The 18,991-nt window shown below is 39.4% G+C and overlaps 1 protein-coding gene across 2 annotated transcripts in view; it reads right to left on the bottom strand.

Moving 5' to 3' along the window:
- LOC118232010 (interferon-induced very large GTPase 1-like) overlaps window positions 1–18,991 on the bottom strand; it is a 28,248-nt gene that overhangs the window by 9,179 nt on the left and 78 nt on the right. Inside the window, exon 1 of one of the 2 annotated variants that reach the window (XM_035426515.1) lies at window positions 7,130–7,255. The exons of the other annotated variant lie outside the window; for it this stretch is intronic. The gene's annotated coding sequence lies outside the window, so the exon portion shown is untranslated. Of the gene's footprint in view, window positions 1–7,129; window positions 7,256–18,991 lie in introns of those variants that run through there. 2 annotated transcript variants of the gene reach the window in all.

The raw sequence follows: 18,991 nt of genomic DNA, 5'->3' as shown, positions 1-18,991 counted from the left end.
CTGCTGTAAAGCAGGCTTGTAAGCATTAAATAGGCTGTAATTTGCATATCTGATGAAAAACACATTTTTATTGTACAACAATGCCAAAGTACTCATACAAAGCACTGTCTATAAGCCATTCAAACTGGCAAAATCTAGGCCGGCCGTTAAACGTATTGAAAAGTACGCCAAGTTACTACACAAGAAACAATACTGGCTATCTTACTTCTAACTTTCAAAGCAATGCTACCTAGTGTTTCCTAAATTGTTGATCACATCTGTTGACACTTTTGGCTCTATTTTCAGAATCAATGTGACAGTGCATTGGCACTGTCAAGGGTGCAGTGTACGGGTGCATTGGGTGTAGTTACTGATTGTTGGCATTTTCATGACCAGAGGTGAGAAGGGCACAGCTCAAAGCATATGGTACAGTTGGAAAATGGGCTGGTTAGGCTGAATATATTATTTGCGGGTGTGTTGCAACTGGATTCAATCATAGCCAATCAAATGACCTATTTTCTTTCCTTTTAAGAGTCATGTGCTTTGTATCCCATCATACTGCCTATTTGCATGCTCTACCACTGTAATGGAAAATGAGGATATACTCATCAGAAGAAACTTCTCTCTAGAGAAGTGCATGGGAGTTCTAGTGCCGGGCTGTCACTTTTTCCAAAAATTAAGTTTAATCACATGAATAAGAAAATTTGTTAGAATTTTGTACTGTCAAATTTTCTATGAAACGTTGGCTAAATGTTTAATTATTATGGCCCAGTTTTAATTTCCCATTAAAAATTTAGTTAAATAGCTATAAGGCTTATGCTATAACTTAAAAATAATGACAACAGTCTTCTTAAAGAGAATAAAACCAGGGAAGAGCATAACAATGCCAATGATGCCGTTCAAAGCAACACAATGCCTCGTTAGATGAACTGTTGCTCAAATGATAGAAAAAATCGTAATGCACAAGTAGGGTGACCATATATTTGATTTAAAAGAAGAGGATAGGGGCAGGCGGGTGAGTTATGAACAATACTGGGCAGTGTTTTTACACCTGTATTTAAACAGGGTAGTACAATAAGAACCAAGTTCTCTTTTACATGTTCGCATTGTGAACAAAACATATCAGTGAACAACATAGGGTCTCAAAAAAATCAAAAATAAAAATAGGTGTAAAATACAAAAAACTAAGTGCAGTAGTTTGTATACAGTCCATGGAATGAGCAAAGAATAACCAAACAATTTATGAATGTAGCAATCCTGCCTGGATAGATATACAGTGGTTTAGGGTTTCATTTGATGCATTTGCGTCTACGGCAGAGGGAAATACTTACGGGGTTCCAACAGTAGGGATCGACAGGGTGTAACTTTTCCTCATAAGGACAGCTTCCATCATTCTGCATTGCAAAATTGTAGTCGACGTCACGCCACATTGCGTTTTAGGGTGACTCCAAATCTTTAGGAGAGCTTAGCTATGTGATTTGGAGATATTATTTGTATTTGGGAGAAATTAAGCCCCAGCTAATATTGCACTGGTATCAGCTGGCATAGGCCTCCTTTAGGATAGTTGTCAGTGTAGCCATTCAAATATTTTTATGGATCCGGTAACTCTCTGAACAGGGAGGTCAAACCCGTTTCGCGTTTTTCAGAAAACCTATTTTGCCAGTTATTAGGTGCGAAGGCAACCTATTGTTATTGTTAGTTTTATTTTTCTCCCCATGGAAGTCTATGGCAGCCCCTTTTACGAAACTTTGCATAATGGTAGAGGATCATACCAACAGGCCATGAAATTTTACATCGCTTGGCGCTACCCTATAGCAAGCGTTTGAAATTGCAAACTTTGAACAGGCATATCTCATTCCCCGTTTGACCTAGAATCATGTAATTTTGCACACATATGCCACTCCTCATGAGAAACAAATTTACCTCAATTCCGCCATTTTGAATTTTATGCAAAACTATAAACGATCGAACTCCTCCTAGAATTTTTCACCGATCTGCACGAAACTTGGTACATAATCTATGGAGCAATGTCTACTAATTGACATATCAAATTTTTGAAAGTTAAAAAACAATGCCACTGTGAGCCAATGAATATTGCAGAGGGCGTGGCTTTTCACATAAAGGTGTATAACTTCTGAACGGTTTGACCTAACACCACAAACCTTTGTAGGCATATTAGCACACATAAGTGGAGGTTAACCCTCCATTGTTGGCCCGATAAAGCAAAATGGGGGCGCTAGAGAGCTCATTTTCGGTTTAGGCATAACAACTATGCCGATTTTTTTTTTTACTTGGCACATTGGTATAGGGGGCAAATATAAAGCCGATTGGCCATAGGGTGGCCCTATCATGAGCTAATAGGTGTGGTTTTTGGACAACTTTGAACAAGCATATCTCCTGCCCCATTTGAGCTACCGTCATGAAATTTTGGACATATGCGCAACTCGTCAAGCATAACACGTTTCCCATAAGGACCCATAAGCTCCGCCCATTAGATCTTCCGCAAATTAGAGTTTTTTGAAAAATGCTTCAAATTCTGCTAATCCTGTATGATTTGATAACACTACGTAACCGCCCGTTCTGGTGTCATAAAACTTTCCATAATGATTGAAGGTCACTCCAAGGTCACTCTGAGTGACCACATAGTAGCTCAACCGTTGCAATGGCGTGTTGTGCTTGCTACTTGGCCCCTGTAATCGCTGCTTGCATCTATACTTCGTTACTTCACTGAATCTGCGTATTTGGGATTTTCAGCGGCACGGTGAAAACTTGTTGTAATATTGTATTTGTCTGGTTGCATTGATTGTGTACCCTCTACTGTTGCATCAGCAAAGCTAACATGCCTGGCTGAGATCTGCTGAGTGCACTATTCTAGTTGATATTGATATTGAATGGGATAAACAGCATCATCATGATAAAGTTAACTACAAGCACTTAAGGTGAGCCATAGTTTAGCCTAATATTTTGGTTTGTGTGCTCTAGTACAAACTATTCGGCTGGGACCAGCAACAGCTAAAAACTATTCTACTAGCGCTAAGCTCGATAGAAGAAGTCAAACCAATCAGTACATTAAACATAATGAATAAGCATGCTACGGGTAGATGTGAACGTTGTGGACTACAGGAAACGGTGGAGCATGTATTTTTATACTGTCCTAGATATCAACAAGACAAACACTTAAAATTACACTCCAAAGGAATTACATGACACTTGGTATTAGAGAAATGTTGCAGAGGAGTTCAGGTGATGCAGGGTATTGGGCTATTATCAGAATTTGAGAAAACACAGGAATTAATAGGATAAATGTAATGTAATGGTATAGTAACCGTTCTGATCCACACTCTAACACCCCAATTAGACAAGAATGGAACAACCCTTTGGCTGTGAGACGCCGCTGGGGCGTGAATAATAACGAATAATTACGAGGCAGCTATTACCCGGGGCTGGAATCTCAACCAGACCTCCGTCTTGCGGCTACGCCATGGTTGTATAAAGAGAAGGGCTACACGAGATCACAAAACAAAACAAAAAGCCACTTTAAAAAGTGTTTAAAGTGGCTTTCGTTTATGTAGCTATGCAAAAGAAGAAAAAAAGGCGAAGAAGATGGTACGTTCGCCCTCTAAATCAGAGTAGGGTGGAGAATGTAGACTTTTATCTGTACATTCGGCAAATGCGAGTTTAGACGAGGGGGTCCACTTTCTCTTATTTCCGAATGTGTGCTAGGCGTTTTGATGACTTGCTAAAACGAGTAGCACCATTCATGAAACATGCGGGAACTCACAGAATTCCCATCTCTACAGAAGAGAGATTGGCGTTGACTCTCCGTACAGCATGTGAATTCAGCCCTCTGAACTCAACCGTGACGTAACCAACTATGTGATATTTGGAACAATAGCTGAGAGGGGGAGGTCGAAGAACAAGAAAGAACTTTTCGAAAAGTTCTCCCTGGAGGCCGTCGCACACTGCACCCGACTGCACCGTAGGAACACACAACACCGCGTCTTTTTGTTCATCAGTTGTTCTGATTGCTTCGTTTTGCTTAAAAAGTTCTACTTTGTAAGAGGTATACTGCCTACTTTAGGTGTAGAAAATCGACCTGACGTGTTAACATGTCAGTTTTTGTTGTGTTAACGAGTACAAATATTACGTGTAAACACGACCCAACTCTACGTGTCAACACGCATTTTAATGTCCTGTTAACACATTAACGTCTCGTTATTTGCGCTAATGGCTTTCTATACTAATATGGAAGATAAAAATATTACGTGTATGATACAGCCATTGAGAGTCATCCGGTAATGTAGACTGTTTTAATTTTTCATCTGCGCATGTAGTTGTTTGAGCAGTATTATTTTTTTGTTTTGCTTGCAGGTTTATTTTCAGTAAGCGGCTGATGCATGAATTGACCGCTGTTCCTTTCTTTCACTTTGTTTGCATGTTGCAAATTAGCTATCCAGCTACCGCGAGTAAGCGTGCATCCGCTCATGGTATTATTTTGGTAAGTAGTGCGCGGAGCTGGTTAGTACAGCATTTCTTTTTGTTGATCTGTTTGTTTGTTTGTTCTCAGGTCAAACCGTTCTCCCAGCTCTAGCTTGATCAGCTAACCCAGCTTTGCTTGAACTTTTCTTCGTACTTTGCCTGCCATTAATTTGAGGGGCTTGCCTATCTGCATGATTTTGGTTTGCTTTCCGCTCCGTCTGGATTGCGGTGCTAACGCGTTTGGCTCGGCTTTATTTATTTTCTTCTACTTTGCTCTGTGGAGTGTACAGTGTGATTTTTGATGCTAATTGCAGTGTGCCTTGTTGAAGTGTGTGATTCACAGATATATTCCCTTCTCTAAGCCTGCAGCAAAGAAGAATAAAGCACAAGCCAGCTGGGTAGTCTTTCCAGTAATTGGGAGAAATATTGTGAAATAATGTCGTGAATGTTATTGCTCACATAACATTTTAATGAATTAGGAAAAATAAAGCTAACATTTCACTGTTTTCTTCCAAAGTGTTATATGAAATTGGTATCAATAAAAAGGACCTGTTTTTTTTTCTTTTCTTTTACTCAAGACTCCTGTCTTATTTGCACTTAGGTAACACACTAAAGCTAGTTTGCTTGCTAAATAGTTCAACTTTCGTCATCGCGTTACGTAGCTTGCTTATTTAGCCAAAAAGTTCAGGAGTAAGGATGGATATCAGAACGTGGCTTTGTAAGAAATAACAACACCGTAGAGACCCCAGCCGAGGCCAGTAGCCCCAGCAGCAGCAATGATATCGCCGAGCCCAAACTTAATCTGCTAGCTCCACCAGCTTCAGATGTTACCCCAGTGGCAAGCAAGGTCAGAATGTTGATTTTAGCAGTCATCTCTCAGTGGTTAGAATCGTTCATAAATTCTATTATTTTGCATCTTGTAGACCTATGTTCCGAGTGCTCCGATTCCCTAAATTGTGCGAGGATTTAATACTGGTTTCACCACTGCTGTGATTTAAATGTATTATTTGATTTTGAAACAGTAGTCTTGTGTTGTTGTTGTTTAGCTTTTCGAGGCTATTGCATGGTTAAATCAATGAATTTCATAAAAACCTACCACCAGACCAATTTTAGGTGGTGACCTGGCAAACTGCCCCAAATATTCCTATTTCATATTATGGCCATGACGCACAAACACATGGAAAAGGTAAGTTAGGGAATTGTTCGCATCTAGTCAAAATGTCACTATATTGCCAACCGCAGGATGAAAAAAAGCAGAAATAGGCATAGCAGGATGATAACCTACTGTTTTACTATATAAAAAGATTTGCCCCCTCGCCATTTTTAACTGCCCCCTCAGTCACTTCATCCTGGTGCCGGGCCTGATGTGTGTGTGTATACAGCAAGTGTTGTATGTTTTAATGAGTATGCGTGCATGTTCAACTGTATACACAATTGCAAGAACAGAGATAAACAAGAAGTAGGTACTGTAAAACAGCATGCAATTTAGATTATGAGCACATAGTGCAAGAAAGTGAGATAAACCCAGCGTGCCACTTAAGTTTAGTCACAGCGCTTAGAAAAAAAAGTTTAATTTTCACGAACCATCAGAAACTCAGAGCCTGAAATCTACAATCAGAGCCAAAGGTTCCTCTGTTCTGTTGTCCATATCTCAGCAGACCTGGCTGTAATGCTGGCTGTCTAGAGATTAAATACTCAGATTAAATATTAAATACTCACTTAACTGTCATTTTCAGTTTTCAAGTTTCATTTTGAAAATACATACCAAATATGGTCATGCTTACTTGCATTGGGAGACTTATTTCTCGGAAAAGCCATGCTTTCCGGTAAAGCCGCTTTGAAAGTACTTTGAGTTGAAACGGCTCACATTCATTGCTGTGCCTGTACTGGTAACTACTTTTAAACTAAGCTACTGTAGCTACCCTGTACTGCCACATTTCTAAATGAATGTAAGCTAGCCATATAATTACTCCACCGACATACAATAGCCCATTAAAAACACTTCCATTTCAAAATATGGCATACACGTTTCTTCATTATTATTTTTTTTAATGCCATTTCCTCATTTTGGGGCATCCAAGCCTAGTTTTTGTTTCCTTTTTCTGTTTTTCCACAAAGTGTCTTAGTGACCATGTCTCTGTACAAACCACTATACACATAAATTTGATTAAATTTAATATTTATAACAGGCAAAAAAATAACACCATGATGAGGGCCATGATAGCCAACCACCAAATTATGTAAGCTGTGTTACTTAGTTTGCAACAATATTTAATGGCGTGGAAGCTGCTGACAGGAAATTTGATATCTTTAGTGTATCATCAGATTTGAATTAACCACCTTCAGGCAGCTGGGTGGTATGTTGCTATGTTTCTGAAACAAAGTGAGCAAAATTCATATTCATATAAAAGGCCATAGGAATCCATACATATGTATGTGTAAGCATGTGTGTGTGTGTATACATCAAGTGTTTGTAATGTATGTTTGAATGAGCATGCGTGCATGTTCGTCTGTGTACACAATTGTAAGATCAGCGATAAGCAAGAAGTAGGTACTGTAAGTCAGCATGCAATTTAGATTATGATCACATAGTGCAAGAAAGCTAGATAAAGCGAGCTTGCCATTTAAGTTTAGTCACAGCGCTTAGAAAAAAAGTTTAATTTTCACAAACCTGCAGAAACTCAGAGCCTGAAATCCACAATCAGAGCCAAAGGTTCCTCTGTTCTGTTTTCCATATCTCAGCAGACCTGGCTGTAATGCTGGCTGTCTAGAGATTAAATACTCAGCACTTAACTGTCATTTTCAGTTTTCAAGTTTCACTTTGAAAATACATACCAAATATGGTCATGCTTACTTGCATTGCGAGACTTATTTCTCGGAAAAGCCATGCTTTCCGGTAAAGCCGCTTTGAAAGTACTTTCATTTCAAATTGATAACCACAGCAAAGCACAGTCTTTGCCATTTCAGAACTGTGCAAGTTTGGTGTTCAGAAAAGCATTTGCATTTTAACAAACCCAGACCACCTTTCAAAACATTGTACAAGTTTGGTGCTCTTGCCAATATGCACATGTGGACAATGAGCATATGGGCCAGACAAGTCATCACTCAACTCTTTAAACAAAATGTATCTCATAAAGATATAAGTTATACTTTTTATTGAACCCTGTGGGGTAATTTTTCCTCTGCATTTGACCCATCCTAGTTACTTAGGATCAGTGGGCAGCCACAGTGCAGTGCCCGGGGACCAACTCCAGTTCTGAGGTCAGTGCCTTGGTCAAGGGCAACTGCAGGAGCGCACCTAACATGAATGTCTTTGAGTGTGGGAGGAAACCGGAGTACCCAGAGTAAACCCACGTGAACATGGGGAGAACATGCAAACTCCACGCATAGCAACAAGCTATGCCAAAAGTGACATAACCAACAAGGTCAACTGGCTAATGGCTGATTACAATGGCACTAAATATCTCTTGCATTAAATGTGTGCCATTAATGATTTTGAAAGAAATACCTCAAAATTATGAATGTTAAATGTTTTACATTAACCAGAAAACTACTACAATAAGCATCTATATTGATTATAAGTCAATACCCTAACTTTAGAAGCAATACCACAAAAGTCTGAATAATCTAATTATTTCACGCTAAAGGGTGAACCAGTAGAGCACTACATTAAGCATCGATTTATGTATCATAAGGCATTACCTTAGCATTACCTTACCATTGGAATATTACATAACGCATCTATGGATGATTTATAAAGCAATATCTCAGCTTAAGGACAATGAAACTGAAAATGCTGTCACTTTACATGATGCATGACACTGCACAGTACAGTAATATACTATGGAAAGTAATAGCTAATGTTTCATGAAGGAAAGTTCAACATATGTTATATCACCGGTATTAGGGTGGAAAGTCATAAGATTTTGAACGAAAGCATAAGTAGTGCAGTCTGGGACATTACAAAGTTTATCGACTTCAGCACCTAATTTCATAAAGATTACGAAACATTATGTTGAAAAATTATTTTCTTGAAATAAAGGCGATGGCTGCATCAATTTCAACATTTTTTGTGCTAATTTGTTTTGTTACATAGGTAAGGGAAAATGTGCCAAGGCGTACTACAGGCACATTCAGAAAAGAACAAAAATGTGCAAAACAAGCAAAACACAAAACGGAGAAAGTAGTTCAAGTGCAATATTTAAGAATAGTCATTTCTTCAGTCATTACAAATTCTGCTCGCTTCTCACTTGCCTTGCTCCCGCTATCTCGTTTGAGCTTTTACCTATCTAGGCTACTCTCTCTCTCCTCTTACTCATCAGTTCCAAATGGAACACACAGCTTTCATTGTTTGTGTGAGCAGGGACAGCACACAAATCGATTGCATGTCACACAGCTGACTTTAGCCTTATTCTGTCTGCATTTGCCGACCTAGCAGTGCTTTTTTCCCCCAGGAGTGATGGGTGTGTGGACAGATGCTGCAACCATGGCTGCTTTGGTGGCTACCGCATCTGTCTTTGACTTCATGTAATTTTCATGCAGATTGCATGCCAGGTCCATGATGAAGTCATTCATCAGTAATTTCAGTGCTTCCTCTGGTCCCATTTGCTTGCGTTTTTGTCATCCTGTAGTCTATTCAGAGTAGTCTATTCAAAGTCACCGTTTCAGTGAAAAACTGAAAGTATGTTGGAGACGTATTCGCCACGGAGTTAAACCCGTCACTTCTATGACTACAATGCCTGTGATTATTTATCCCCACGCTGAAGTCAATAATCAACATAAATCATCTTCATCAAACTATTTCAGTTAATTCATTTTGTGATTATATTTGCTAAATTAGTTTCAATAGCGCTTGACCCAATAATTTCTATCAAAGCGTCAGTCATTCAGTTGCCTAATACCGTGCCGGAGGAGAGAGCAACCCATTCACACGTCAGCATGTTACCTAATGTCTGGCAAGGGGGTTTTGTAAAGAAAATGGCACAAAATGCCTGTATTTATTTAATGAGTCAATTTAAAAAAATTCTATCAATGCAGTTATTTTAAGCCCGGCTATTTAGGAAAAGTCATGGAAGGAGGAGTGTATTGCATTTGTGGTGTTGAAGTAATTTGCATTTTAAAGTCCAAACATCTGATGCCATCAACTTTGGCCTTTTCTAGTGTTAAAGGTTATCACTAAGTACCATTAGCTATTGTGCACAGCTGTGCAGCACACTTTTAATATGGTTAATTTGAATTGTTTCATGACATCATGTCACATGATGTTTCAAGTCACATGAGTTTCGTCACAATTAGCTTAGCATTCTCCATAAGCATGTTTTTATATCACCCTTTATAACATTTGGCCTTTCGCCAGGTGACATTGTTGGTGATGGAAAATTTGGCATATGTTGCATGAAGAAGTTTTCATATCACTCTTTAGGAACCATGACATTTGCTTTTGTATGATTTGATGATATGCTATATGGAGCCTTTATGAGACAATTTGTTTCGGGCTGGGCATTGAGACTATGGTTAAAATTGAGATTTAGGATTAGAATTTAGGACCAGGAGATTATAGTTCATGGTGAGGATCATGATTTAACCCTAGGATTAGCATTGTGGGATAGGGTTAGGGGGTGGCAGAAGCTCAGGAGGTAGAGTGGCTTTTGACAATCAGACAGTTTAGGCGAAAAGTGTTGGAATGTCCTTGAGAAAGACACAACCCTTAATCGCTCCTGACAAGCTGTCTGGCACCTTGCATGGCTACCTTTCACCATTGGTGTGTGAGTGTATGTGTGAATGGGTGAATGTGAGCCATTAATTGTAAAGCACTTTGTGTTTCTATAGTTCCGGGAAAAAGCGCTATATAAATACAGTCCATTTACCATCTATAGTTTTGGGGTGACAGTTATGATTGGGGATAGGGTTTTGTGATTAGGATTATGTTGCTTGTCTTTTGACATCCCAATTTACACTGTTATGCAACACAAAAATCATTTCCACTTCTGTTGCAATTATTTAAATGTTGAAGTGCCAATCCTTAATTTGTTCATAATAAAAATACATTATCGCACTGGCATTTTTGGAGCAAAATTTGCTTTCTGTAATTGCTTCTCTATATATTACTTCCCATTGGGTGCCACAGTCCCGTCAAGCATTATTGTGATGAGGCATGCACAGGACCTTGCATGATGAATGTCGAAGAGGAAGCAGCTAAAATACTAAGAAGAAGAGGAGGATGACTGCAGAAAAGAAGGGCCGGTGGTGGAGAGTGTGATAAACACATGTATATTCCACAAATCAAGATATCAGCTAACCTCCTCCTTTTCTTAGTTTTACAGATCTGTAGATAAAATACAGTGAAAGTGAGTATCTACAGTACATTGGGATGGATGGCAGGTATGCCATCCCACCAAGATACGCCTTGGTGGGGCGGCATGCCCCATACCTATACAGCACAGAGAGTTTGTCACTAGGAAACATTACCGGTCGTATAGAAACTGGCACAAGCTAATGACATCAAGGCAGGTATATTGATTTTATTTTTTTATTTTTTTATTTTTTTAAATTTTTTTTATTAAGTTGAAATGGCTCACATTCATCGCTGTGCCTGTACTGGTAACTACTTTTAAACTAAGCTACTGTAGCTACCCTGTACTGCCACATTTCTAAATGAATGTAAGCTAGCCATATAATTACTCCACCGACATACAATAGCCCATTAAAAACACTTCCATTTCAAAATATGGCATACACATTTCTTTATTATTTTTTTTTAATTTCATTTCCTCATTTTGGGGCATCCAGGCCTAGTTTTTGTTTCCTTTTTCTGTTTTTCCACAAAGTGTCTTAGTGACCATGTCTCTGTACAAACCGCTATACACATAAATTTGATTAAATTTAATATTTATAACAGGAAAAAAAATAACACCACGATGAGGGCCATGATAGCCAACCACCAAATTATGTAAGCTATGTTACTTAGTTTGCAACAATATTTAATGGCGTGGAAGCTGCTGACAGGAAATTTGATATCTTTAGTGTATCATCAGATTTGAATTAACCACCTTCAGGCAGCTGGGTGGTATGTTGCTATGTTTCTGAAACAAAGTGAGCAAAGTTCATATTCATATAAAAGGCCATAGGAATCCATACATATGTATTTGTAAGCATGTGTGTGTGTATACATCAAGTGTTTGTAATGTATGTTTGAATGAGCATGCGTGCATGTTCGTCTGTGTACACAGTTGTAAGATCAGCGATAAGCAAGAAGTAGGTACTGTAAGTCAGCATGCAGTTTAGATCATGAGCACATCATGAGTGCAAGAAAGTGAGATAAAGCGAGCTTGCCATTTAAGTTTAGTCACAGCGCTTAGAAAAAAAGTTTAATTTTCACAAACCTGCAGAAACTCAGAGCCTGAAATCCACAATCAGAGCCAAAGGTTCCTCTGTTCTGTTTTCCATATCTCAGCAGACCTGGCTGTAATGCTGGCTGTCTAGAGATTAAATACTCAGCACTTAACTGTCATTTTCAGTTTTCAAGTTTCATTTTGAAAATACATACCAAATATGGTCATGCTTACTTGCATTGCGAGACTTATTTCTCGGAAAAGCCATGCTTTCCGGTAAAGCCGCTTTGAAAGTACTTTCATTTCAAATTGATAACCACAGCAAAGCACAGTCTTTGCCATTTCAGAACTGTGCAAGTTTGGTGTCCAGAAAAGCATTTGCATTTTAACAAACCCAGACCACCTTTCAAAAGATTGTACAAGTTTGGTGCTCTTGCCAATACACACATGTGGACAATGAGCATATGGGCCAGACAAGTCATCACTCAACTCTTTAAACAAAATGTATCTCATAAAGATATAAGTTATACTTTTTATTGAACCCTGTGGGGTAATTTGTCCTCTGCATTTGACCCATCCTAGTTACTTAGGAGCAGTGGGCAGCCACAGTGCAGTGCCCGGGGACCAACTCCAACAACTCCAACTCCAACACTGAGGACAGTGCCTTGGTCAGCCTTTGAGTGTGGGAGGAAACCGGAGTTCCCAGAGTAAACCCACGCGAACATGGGGAGAACATGCAAACTCCACGCATAGCAACAAGCTATGCCAAAAGTGACATAACCAACAAGGTCAACTGGCTAATGGCTGATTACAATGGCACTAAATATCTCTTGCATTAAATGTGTGCCATTAATGATTTTGAAAGAAATACCTCAAAATTATGAATGTTAAATGTTTTACATTAACCAGAAAACTACTACAATAAGCATCTATATTGATTATAAGTCAATACTTTAAACTTTAGAAGAAATACCTTATTATTTAGGATATTGAAAATGATATCACTTTTAAGGATGTACAGTATAATAATAAAGCATCTATGAATGATTTTAGAAATCATTAAAGAAAGAAAGAAATACCATAAGTCTGAATGCTAATTATTTCACGCTAAAGGGTGAACCAGTAGAGCACTACATTAAGCATCGATTTATGTATCATAAGGCATTACCTTAGCTTTAGAAATACTGAAACTGGTGTCACTCTAAAGGAAATACATTGGAATATTACATAACGCATCTATGAATGATTTATAAAGCAATATCTCAGCTTAAGGACAATGAAACTGAAAATGCTGTCACTTTACAGGATGCATGACACTGCACAGTATAGTAATATACTATGGAAGGTAATAGCTAATGGTTCATGAAGGAAAGTTTAACATATGTTATATCACTGGTATTAGGGTGGAAAGTCATAAGATTTTGAACGAAAGCATAAGTAGTGCCGCCTGGGACATTACAAAGTTTATCGACTTCAGCACCTAATTTCATAAAGATTATGAAACATATGTTGAAAACAGTAGTTTTGTGCAATATTTAAGAGTAGTCATTTCTTTGGTGATTACAAATGCTGCTCACTTCTCATTTGCCTTGCTCCCGCTATCTCGTTTGAGCTTTTACCTATCTAGGCTACTCTCTCTCTCCTCTTACTCATCAGTTCCAAATGGAACTTTGTGTGAGCAGGGACAGCACACAAATCGATTGCATGTCACACAGCTGACTTTAGCCTTATTCTGTCTGCATTTGCCGACCTAGCAGTGCTTTTTTTTTCCCCAGGAGTGACGGGTGTGTGGACAGATGCTGCAACCATGGCTGCTTTAGTGGCTACCGCATCTGTCTTTGACTTCATGTAATTTTCATGCAGATTGCATGCCAGGTCCATGATGAAGTCATTCATCAGTAATTTCAGTGCTTCCTCTGGTCCCGTTTGCTTGCGTTTTTGTCATCCTGTAGCCTATTCAGAGTAGTCTATTCAAAGTCACCGTTTCAGTGAAAAACTGAAAGTATGTTGGAGGCGTATTCGCCACGGAGTTAAACCCGTCACTTCTATGACTACAATGCCTGTGATTATTTATCCCCACGCTGAAGTCAATAATCAACATAAATCATCTTCATCAAACAATTTCAGTTAATTCATTTTGTGATTATATTTGCTAAATCAGTTTCAATAGTGCTTGACCCAGTAATTTCTATCAAAGCATCAGTCATTCAGTTGCCTAATACCGTGCCGGAGGAGAGAGCAACCCATTCACACGTCAGCATGTTACCTAATGTCTGGCAAGGGGGTTTTGTAAAGAAAATGGCACAAAATGCCTGTATTTACTTAATGAGTCAATTAAAAAAAATTCTATCAATGCAGTTATTTTAAGCCCTGCTATTTAGGAAAAGTCATGGAAGGAGGAGTGTATTGCATTTGCGGTGTTGAAGTAATTTGCATTTTAAAGTCTAAACATATGATGCCATCAACTTTGGCCTTTTCTAGTGTTAAAGGTTATCATTAAGTACCATTAGCTATTGTGCACAGCTGTGCAGCACACTTTTAATATGGTTAATTTGAATTGTTTCGTGACATTATGTCACATGATGTTTCAAGTCACATGAGTTTCGTCACTGTCAGGACGTCTGCCTGAGTTTCCATTCTGTTCCTGTTTTTCTTTCTTTATTTATTTATATATATTTTTTTTTTTTAGTTTTGTATGTATGCTTTTGTGTGTGTGTGAGCGCATGGGGTTTGCCTTGGTTTCAGGTTCCTGGTTCCCACCCACGCTCCGCCCCCAGTCCTGCCTGTCTGCCTCAGCCGTATCATTCAATCAAGCCTCACCGCATCATGCAATCAGGTATGCCATCCCACCAAGATACGTCTTGGTGGGGCGGCATGTCCCATACCTATACAGCACGGAGAGTTTGTCACTAGGAAACATTACCGGTCGTATAGAAACTGGCACACAATAATGTCTTTAAGGCAGGTATATTGATTTTATTTTTTGAGTTGAAACGGCTCACATTCATTGCTGTGCCTGTACTGGTAACTACTAAAAGGCCATAGGAATCCATACATATGTATGTGTAAGCATGTGTGTGTGTATACATCAAGTGTTTGTAATGTATGTTTGAATGAGCACGCGTGCATGTTCGTCTGTGTACACAATTGTAAGATCAACGATAAGCAAGAAGTAGGTACTGTAATTCAGCATGCAATTTAGATCATGAGCACATAGTGTGAGAAAGTGAGTTAAACCCAGCGTGCCACTTAAGTTTAGTCACAGTGCTTAGAAAAAAAAGTTACATTTTCACTAACCTGTAGAAACTCAGAGCCTGAAATCCACAATCAGGGCCAAAGGTTCCTCTGTTCCACTGCTAGTTTGTACTTAGTAGGATTGTTGTTTGCTGAAGAGGTTACTCTACAGGGTTGGAGTCCTGATCTGTGGTCACTTCTGGCACTACGATCTTTACTTAACTCTAGTGTGTTTCTTTTGCACCTCTGCACTTTGAACTAATGCACTTGTTGTACGTCGCTCTGGATAAGAGCGTCTGCTAAATGCCTGTAATGTAATGTAATAATGTAATGTTCTCTTTTCTATATCTCAGCAGACCTGACTGTTATGCTAGCTGTCTGTGGATTAAATACTCAGCACTTAACTGTCATTTTCACTTTGAGGTTTTATTTTAAAAATGCACACCAAATATGGCAATGTTTACCCGCACTGGATGAGGAGTGACTCTTTTCTGAGAGATTACAAAGGCCTGGCTAAAGGAAGATCCCTCATGATGCCTACTCCTGGAACAAATTGTTACCCACACATACAAGACATACCCTGTCTATAACTCATTCATTCAAACTGGCAAAATCTAGGCCTGCCATTAGAAGTATTGATATCAAAATGGCACCAAGTTGTACTACAATCCATATTGGCTATCTTGCCTCACCAAAATGAAATAAATTGTACTCCACAGCAATGCTACCCAATGTTTCCTCAATTGTTTGAAGTCACTTAGCCCGCTAATTAAATCAACTGGCAGTAAACTTTGTCGGAGAAATTAACTGTTCAAACTCGTCGCTACACAAAACACTGCACAAAAAAATTATTGCCAGTCATTTCGGTGTCACCCCCTTCTGGTGGTGTCACTTGGTGCGGTCCGCGCCCCCCTAGTGACGCTGTAAGAGGGAAGTCAAACTGGGACCCAGAAAAGGCTGGCATTTGAATGAACCTGCAGGCTGAGACTCATCACTGGACTTCAAAGAACCCAGAGCCGTGTGCTAAAACAATAAGTTACTCGGACTTCCTCAGGATGAGCAGGCCATTGGGCCTCTGGAATGTTGCCATCTGGACACAACTAAGATAAGGGGAACTGGTCTCTTTGTCTATGGTTGTGGGGGTGTGTGTTGGGGTCATTAAGATCACCCAGCCTCTGGCAAAATGGTGGGGCAACTGTTCTTAACAGTACCACAGTGCCCTTATGTGGGCCCATCTGCCATTACACTTTTTATTTCTTTTCTGGATCTGGACTCTAAACCATCTGTTTGTCATATTCAAAAACCCCGTAAAACCTTACAAGCCATGCACATTTTTTCATTGTATTATTGTATTATGCCTTATGTAATAATAACATGGATTGCATGTAAAATGGTTCAACAAAAGGGTATTTTCATGACAACTGCATCATAATATTACATCCACTTGACATGTTTGGTATGGACGTATTCAAGGTAATTCAAGCAATTAAAAAAACATAGTTTTAGAAACTCAGGGAAAAACTACCACAATGGAATGTTCTCTCTGGTAATCATCTCCTTTTCCCAATTTCCCCACTAATTGTTTTAACAACCGCCTCCAAATGGTGGGGGCCGGAATTCCAGATTTGACTCGGCCAGGTTAATTTATGGCAATACCGCCTAGACCAAACGCGGGATTTAGCTTAAAAGGAAGGGAGACGAAGCAATCGAGGAAGATCGTAATCGACTTCCCCACGTTGCACATAATCTGTGCTCTGTGTGTAGATAGACAAGGAAGATCGTAATCGACTTCCCGCATTGCACATACTCTGTGCTCTGTGTGTAGCTGGACAAGGAAGATCGTAAACGACTTCCCCACGTTGCACATAATCTGTGCTCTGTGTGTAGATAGACAAGGAAGATCGTAATCGACTTCCCGCATTGCACATACTCTGTGCTCTGTGTGTAGCTAGACAAGGAAGATCGTAACCGACTTCCCACACTGTGCAGACTCTGTGATTTTGTGTGTAGCTAAACAGGCTGGGTAAGAACTTTTTACTCTGTATTTATGTTTTTAAACCTTATAATTGATTTTGAATTTGAAGCTAATGAGCTACCTGCCTGTTAAATAAATTCTTCTTATTTTTAACTTGCGTGGTCTTCATGACTCTAATCCATTTAATCTTCTTTTCAGCCGAAATTCCGATTAAATACTCAGGGAGACAATTATGACTAGGACCTACTGATCAGGGGTCTAGTACAGCGAACGTCTTTAGTGAGGTCTTCAAGTTAGATAGGCGACCACGATCTGCCCGCTAACGGGATTGGTGGTATTGGTTCTGGTGTTTTGGCTTAAGAGGACCCATTGGCGTTATACGCCGGTTCTTGTCAAATTCGCCTGAAGGAGCCCGATAGATACGCACCGTCCTGGGCTCATAACTATCTATGCACTATCCATGCACAAAGGAAGGCATGTATTATGGTGGTCCGCCTCCTACCCTCTGGATTCCTCAACAAACTGAGATTTAACAATAGTGCTAAACCCGGGAGCATATATTGAGGAATGCTGGCACAAGATAGAGTCGAGTGTAACCACTCCCAAGTTCCACGTATAGTTAAACCCAAATTTTAAATTATAATTTAATATGGAGTCAGATTATCACGAGGGTAAAACCTAGTAACTGTTACGCTTACTTGCTGTGGTCATGGATATATTTGATGTGTTGTTCCGCGCATTTGTGAATATTCTGATGCTCCCATTGGAATATTGACAGTCCGGCGACAGATCAGATATATCTCTGATGACAGCATAGCCCCGTTTGCGAACGGAGAGTAACCAGAATGCTACTGGTCCGTTTCAGGCCAGTCTTAAGCGGGCTCTGAAGCAGAGTCTTCATATCTGACCCGTGGTGACAGAACCAGTGCATTCTTAAGTATAATTGTGCCCTGTTCTTACGAACAGAGGAAAAATAACTAACATCTCCGGTTTTGAATCACACCAGCCAAGGGAAAACACGCGGTGCCGTCCCCTCCAGCTACAAACCCTCATTGGTCTAGCTGTGAGGTGTTTACAAGGCCTCTGCTTGGCCCTGTGTGTATAAGCATGCAGTACATGGACAGGCCAAGCATATGTGTGTATGGGTTTGTGAGAGTCAAGATTGATTGAATAGGCAACAACAACTGGTGCGCTTACCAGCTAGTTTTATATCTCAGACTGTAACCTGTAATAATCACATTTGGCTATTTGTGCCTATGGATCACTCAGTACATTTCTGTTACCATTATATTCGTGTCTATCTTTCCCATTACACCAGTGGAGGATAGGCTCCCTCATGAAAACTAGGTTCCTCACAGTTTTCCCATAGGGGAGTTTTTTTGCCAGTATTTTAGTGATTTACTTCCCTCTGGGGTTTTTTTTTCTCTCATTTCCTCATTCTGGGGTGTCCAGGCCTAGTTTTTTTTTTGTTAGGTTTCTTTGTGACAGTGTCTCTACAAACCACTATACATATAAATTATATTAAATTGAATATTTATAACAGGCAAAAAAAATAACATTACAGACATGATAGCCAACCATCAATTTATGTAAGTTATGTTACATAGTTTGCAGCAATATTTCATGAAATGGAAGTGGGCAGCTGCTGACAGGAAATTTGAGATCTACAGTGTATCATCGGATTTGAATTAGACACCTGCAGGCAGCTTGGTGGTATGTTGCTATGTTTTTGAGACAGTGAGCATAATTCATATTCATATAAAAGGCTGTAGTAATCCCTACATATGTATGTTTAAGCATGTGTGTACACAGCAAGTGTTTGGTATGTATGTTTGAATGAGTATGCGTGCGTGTTCAACTGTGTACACAATTGTAAAATGTGATAAGAAAGAAGTAGGTACTGTAATTCAGCATGCAATTTAGATTATGAGCACATAGTGCAAAAAAGTGATTTAAACCCAGCATGCCACTTAAGTTTAGTCACAGCGCTTAG

Source organism: Anguilla anguilla, chromosome 7 (genome assembly GCF_013347855.1).
Source record: "Anguilla anguilla isolate fAngAng1 chromosome 7, fAngAng1.pri, whole genome shotgun sequence".
In the NCBI taxonomy this organism is placed as follows: domain Eukaryota; kingdom Metazoa; phylum Chordata; class Actinopteri; order Anguilliformes; family Anguillidae; genus Anguilla; species Anguilla anguilla.
The sequence above is the reverse complement of the archived record's forward strand: the minus strand, read 5'-3'. Positions and strand labels throughout refer to the sequence as shown.